Source organism: Lupinus angustifolius, unplaced genomic scaffold, assembly GCF_001865875.1.
Source record: "Lupinus angustifolius cultivar Tanjil unplaced genomic scaffold, LupAngTanjil_v1.0 Scaffold_62_9, whole genome shotgun sequence".
Taxonomy (NCBI): Eukaryota; Viridiplantae; Streptophyta; class Magnoliopsida; order Fabales; family Fabaceae; genus Lupinus; species Lupinus angustifolius.
Window position 1 is genome coordinate 71018 of NW_017723053.1, and position 6588 is coordinate 77605.

The window sequence follows — 6588 nt, forward strand, 5'->3', positions numbered from 1 at the left end:
TGATCACATTGTTCAGTACTAAAATTAAGGATGGGTGAGAGTTTGTGATTACCAAGTGGCAATGAATCCATTGGTTCTTCTGGTTTTGAATCAATCTTTACAGCACTATTGACATCATCAGTGCTTTGTTTTCCTCTACTGCTTTGGAAATGTGGTGGAAAGCCATGTTTGAGATTACATGTTTCAATTGTGTGCCTTTCTTTTCCACAATAAGTGCACATTTTGGTTGAGATTCCTCTTCCATAACCTCTACCATTGTATCTTCCTCGATTTTGCATAAAACCTCTTCCAAATCCATCTCTATTCCCTGATCTGAAATTAGATCTTTTAGCAGCATTGATCATTGATATTGGAGCAATGAGATTCATTCCAATTAATTGCCTCTCTTGCTGAACTAACAGAGAAAAAGTCTTGTTTATCAAAGGTAAAGGCTCCATCAACAAAATCTGTGCCTTAGTAGTATTAAACTCATCATTTAATCCTTTCAAGAAACACAATACTCAATGTCTCTTTGCTTTTTCACAGTTTTCATCATATCACATTTGCATTTCACAATGCACACACATGAAGGTAATGATCTCAATGATTCTAATTCTTCCCATAGAATTTTTAAATCTATGAAGTAATTAGAAATGCTCCTATCACCTTGTTTGATTTAATGAAGTTCTTGAAGAACATCTGACATTCTAAAGTAATCTCCCTTAGAAAACCTCTCTTTTAGATCTAACCATAACTCTTCTGCATTTTCTATGTATACCACACTTTGTGCTATGTTTGGAGATAAACAACGAGCAATCCATGAAACCACCATGTTATTACATCGTTCCCATACATCAAACTCAGGATCTATTGAATTAGGCATAGCAATTGTTTCATCAACGAACTTATACTTATTCTTAGAAACTAAAGCTCGTTTCATACCTCTACACTAGGCATGATAATTCACACCATCAAGAGGAGGTGTGGCCAGGACTGCTCCTGGATTTTCACCTGGATGCAAGTAGAAGGGACTCTGGACATCACTGTTATTGAAAAATGAAGAAGTTTCTCGATCAAATTCAAAACTCATCTGATACGTCATAGTTGAGTTGCAGAAAATTGTAGAAGATCACAAAGGAATTTTCAGAAAACTTGCACAAGAATTTAAGAGATTTAGGTAAAGGATTCGTGATATATTTGCACAGTTTTAGTAATAAGAGACTAGCTCTGATACCATATTGCAATTTGCCAAGAGAAGAATTCATCTCATTCATTGATACAATTTAATTACATTGCTGTCTATTTATACATTGAGAAAGAAAGAAAAGCTATAGCAGAAGCAATTTTCTTGTTTAGCAAGAAAGTAGAATGTATCTAATCTAAGCTAAATTCATTAATGAATGAGGAAGCTAAAATGTATCCAGGTGCATTCAGCATGAATTGGAGAAGTAAAAGTAGACTAGATTCATTTGTTGATGAGTAGCTTAGGAAGCAAGTTACTTGTGGATAGTTTGCCTTCCTATGATATGTTGTTGTAAACTAAATACATCAATAATTCTAACAAATATATTTCACCATTTTTTTTTTGAGAAATTGTTATGTGAGTAAAGTTTTTTATGAAACGTTTAGTTTTATGTTTTATTAATGCACCTTTGTTTTATGTTCTCTTTAATGTCAAATTTACCCTTCTATTTTTTTCTACTTATTCCACACTACCATATATGGTCATCATTCCAGAACACCCCAAGGTTGGCGTTCCAATGATATTAACTTATTAAGTGTGTGGTTGCCTATTCTTATTTTAGATGTTCAAATAATAAACATTCTTGAGTACATATGTTTAAGATGAGGTAATTGACATTCTTGATTATCTACCTATACTTTTAATTAACCAATTGGAAATTTAATAAATAATAAACAAAGATTATCTAGAGAATTAATAATATACTCCACATATGGATTTTATATTAAACAATACAAAAACAAGTTCTAAGATTAGTGGATCTAAATTCTAAGATTTATTCTTCAAAAAAGTTCTAAAATTTATTCTCCAACAAAAGTTCTAAGATTTATATATACGCATTATGCAGGAGATCTTGGACAAACAGAGTGGACTAAATCTACTTTGGAGCATATAAACAAGTCAAACTACGATATGCTGCTATTACCAGGGGACTTGGCTTATGCAGATCGTGTTCAAAATCTATGGGACTCATTTGGTCATTTGGTTGATCCATTAGCAAGCCAAAGACCTTGGATTGTGACACAAGGAAACCACGAAGTTGAGAAAACTCCAGTGGCTGACAGTGAGCCCTTCACAGCTTACAATGCAAGGTGGAAAATGTCATATGAAGAGAGTGGATCAGACTCTAACCTCTACTACTCTTTTGATGTGGCTGGTGTCCATGTTATATGTTAGGATCTTACACTGATTTTGACAATGAATCTAAGCAGTATAAATGGCTTCAGGGGGACTTGAAGAAGGTGAATAGGAAAAACACTCCTTGGCTTGTTGTGCTGGTTCATGCCCCTTAGTATAATTCCAACACTGCCCATCAGGGTGACAAAGAATCTGTTAATATGAAGGCTAGCATGAAAGATTTACTCTATAAAGCTCGTGTTGATGTTATTTTTGAAGGACATGTTCATGCTTATGAACGCTTTGTAAGTACTTTCCACTTATGTTTTTATTGTTATAAGAATTCACTTTAAAAACACTATATATTATGAAATTCTTATATCTTTAAAAAGGAAAAAAAATTATACTTCATTTTTATAGGGAATATTATATAAGTTGAATTTTACACTTCAGCTAGGTGGTGAATATAGTTGAGTTGAACTTATGAAAGAAGAAAAAATATAACATAATCGATCTAAACAATAATTTTTCATTTTCATCATACACCTACTACCTCAGTTATAATATTAAATGAATGATATTGATATAGGGGAAAGATTCAATTAATTACTCTAATTGGATAGACAATCTCATAGTTTGTTTTAATATTGCCTTATAACTACTCTTGTATTTTGTTGCTCTAATCATTGATTTCATTCTTTTGTAATATTTTCTTAATTTAATAAAATTCATTTTGCTGATAAAAAAATGAATGTTATTGACACAATTAGCTGAAAAGCTAAGTGTAAGCTGAGTAGAGAGTAATTAAAAGCTTGTAACTAATAAAATAATTGTTAAAAGTGAAGGTATTTGATAAAAAAATGACTATTATTTAATGAACGTAGACTACTTAAATGTTGGTCACTTATAAATCAGAAATTATTTATGTTAAGTTATCAAATCATAGCTTATGTTTTTTTTGAAAGAGTTCATTATTTCATTATGCTTGTTTGAAGAGTTCATACACAAGATCCTGATTAAATTTCACATATATATTATGCTTTTATTTCATTATGCTCACTCATTCTGCATCTTTATGTTTTGATTTTTAGAATTTAAGTTTGTTGTAAATGTTTTGTTTTCTCAATTTGCAGACTTGGGTTTATAAAAACAAAGGTGATAAGTGCGGTCCTATATACATCAACATTGGGGATGGGGGTAACCGCGAAGGCCTCGCCACCAAGTAATTAACATTTTAATTTGAATTATTCTTTTTAGTATTGTTAATGTTTAACATTGAAAATATTATCAAAATTGAGCTACATGTTAAGTTCTTCATGAAATTAAATGATTCTCTATGGTATGTGCCTATAGGTACAAAAACCCAAACCAAATATTTCATTATTCAGGGAGACTAACTTTGGACATGGGACACTGGAGATGTTTAATGCAACACATGCACTTTGGAATTGGCATAAGAATGATAATAATGAAGCAGTTGTTAATGACTCAATTTGGTTGACAAATCTCTCCTTAGAAACTTCTTGTAAAGTCTAATATTTATGAAAATAATATTCCTAGCTATCCAGTTGCATATGCATACATATATGTATAGGCAAGATTGTAGTTAAAGGTGTTATGTTTGTTTATTATTGTTGATCATTTCTAATAAAATTATCTATTTTGGTTCAATAACCAAAATTTTGTTTCCTCGGCTTATTTTTATCAGAAAATACATTTTATTAATTAAAGATCAAAGATACAAAAGTATAGCTTGGAAGGTATAATGTGAAGAGAAAGAGATTACATAACATAATAAAATAAGAGAAACAAATTATAACAATTGCTCGAGATATTCATGAGGATGGTTAGCTCAATCAGAGTATGGCACGATAGATTTGCCTTGTCTTTCGTTGATCCAAAGGTAGGATTTCACATTCACAGTTTTTGTAATCTACTAGTTCATGGTTTTGTTTGATTTGAAAATAATATCATTTTTAGCAAACCAAATGGACCATATTTTTTATAGCCAAATGAGGCTCGAGAAATTTTGGTACCTTCTGTTAATTAGCTTACTCATATGCATGTTGAAGTGAGATATTGAATATGATAGAAGAGCGACATTATATCCTAACCAATGATAAATGGATTAACAAATAGGCTAGGTAAATTGAAAAGTGAAGAAACAATGTTGGCAAGATTATCGGTGTTCGTTGTAAAACATGTGTAACACCGTAAATTTTCTGTCTATGATTTATTAATTATTTATTTTATGAACGATTAATTTTAGAAATTAATCGGTATTGGTTTAGGTTAAACCATAGTTGAATATTAGTCTTGTTTTGTGAATTCCTATTTTGTGGTAAATTTTCGTGATTTTTTGTGACGGATAGTTTTTGAGCTACTGTCGGGCCCAAACTCGCCCAAATTCGGCCCAAAAACGTGTTTTTGAGTTTCGTAACTCGGAATCGATTTTTGATTGCGCCATTGGCTTCAAAATATTATTTCGAGTCAAGATAGACATTAAGTTCGTCCATAACCCATTTCTAAATATTTTTCACTCCAAATTCTGTGTTTCGAAGTTTTAACCATAAACCAAAATCGGGAGATTTTAAATATCCAGCCGAGTATTATCCGACAATACTCGGATATGGTTTAATCGAGAATGTTTTTCCAAAGAGGTCAAATCACTTTCATTAGTGAAGCTTGCTTGTCAAACAAGCAAAAATACAAATCTCTTATACAAAATCCCTTAAATCACTCATCTACCTTTTACACAATCCATTTTTGGAAAAACCTTTGCTATTTTCCCTCCCCAAATCTGATTTCTTATCTTTAAGAGCCAACTCCTAGCTTGGAGAAAACCCTTTGCATTTTCACACTCTTTCTTCACTTTTAAATTTCTAAGAACTTCAAGGCAGATCTTCATTTCTTTTTTCTTCATCCTTTAAGATCTAACCATTAGATGTTTATGATATTTTACTATGATGTTTATATGTATGTTAAGAACATTTTCAATCGTTGAAATTTTCAAATAATATTCCTAACTCTTTTTATGCTCAAAACTCTAAATGTGTGCTTTCTTGAACTTAGAAAGTTGTTTTTGAAACCATGAACTCTTTGTTGCTCATGGGGCTATCTTTTAGCGTTTCAAAATAATGCATTTTGTTGATTTTAGTGAAAGGGGATGAGTATGAAATGAAAGAAACCTTTAAGAAGTTTTGAACCATGTAAAGTTTGAATCTTTTCACTTATTTTTGGCTTGAAAAACCATAGCATTGGACAAGATAGAAGGTATTTATTTGCCATGTTTCTAAGTTAGATGTTTATAAGTTGGATGAGTTTTGTTGAAAAGATGGTTCATTGTTGTTCATGACTATGGAACCAACACCTATTAACATTTGTGGTTATGTTTGGAGGTGTTGAAATGATCATGAAACTTGTTGAATATACTTTAGTTAACTTACTTTAAAGTGGTAAGACTAACAAATGATATCTTGATTTAAAATGTTGTTTTAAGTATGAGATCAACCCTATCAACACTTGTAGTAGTATTAGAAAAGAATGTGTTGAAATGACCATGGAAAACTATTATACAAAATATGGAATCTACTTAAGATGACTGCCTTTAAAGTGGTAAGGTCAACTTAGGATATTTTGATTTAAAAGTATAGACTTTGGTTAAGAAACTTACCTCAAAGTGGTGAGTATAACCTAAAAATTCTCTATGAAAGTATAAATTTATGCGGTGATAAAAGTATAAACGTTATTAAAATCTTACATTGAAAACGATGGAAATCGTGAACAAGACTTTCGAGGATAAATGATGGTTCAAGAATATGAATCTTGGACCAGATGGATGAAAGCGATTGAGTTCATAAATAGGTTAAATGATGTATTTACCTTAGGGTTATCATGTAAAAGTTTAACTTGCAAATCACTAATTTGTTTTTGTGTTTATTTCCGAAGCTTCCGATGTCGGACAACCTACCCAATCATACTTAAAGGGAATCAATCACTCAACAACCTATAGTGAGGGAGAATACATCGTGAAATAGTGATGTCCGAATATGACACCCAGATCTCCTAAACTACCTCAAAAATTTGGAGTTATTTTTGTGTATAAAGAAACCCGTACTTAATCAAATATTTGCGTGCCTGGATTAAGTACAGATAATTTCATAAGTTTTATGCCTTAGGATAGATTAAAATATCAAGTAATATGGTAGTTAACCACGAAAGAACACCACTAGAAAAACTAAAATGTGTAG

The 6588-nt window shown here is 31.3% G+C and overlaps 1 pseudogene; it reads left to right on the plus strand.

Annotated features, from left to right (window-relative positions):
• Positions 1 to 1393: 1393 nt before the first annotated feature.
• On the plus strand, positions 1394 to 3904 carry LOC109339237 (annotated as a pseudogene).
• The last annotated feature ends 2684 nt before the right edge of the window (positions 3905 to 6588 follow it).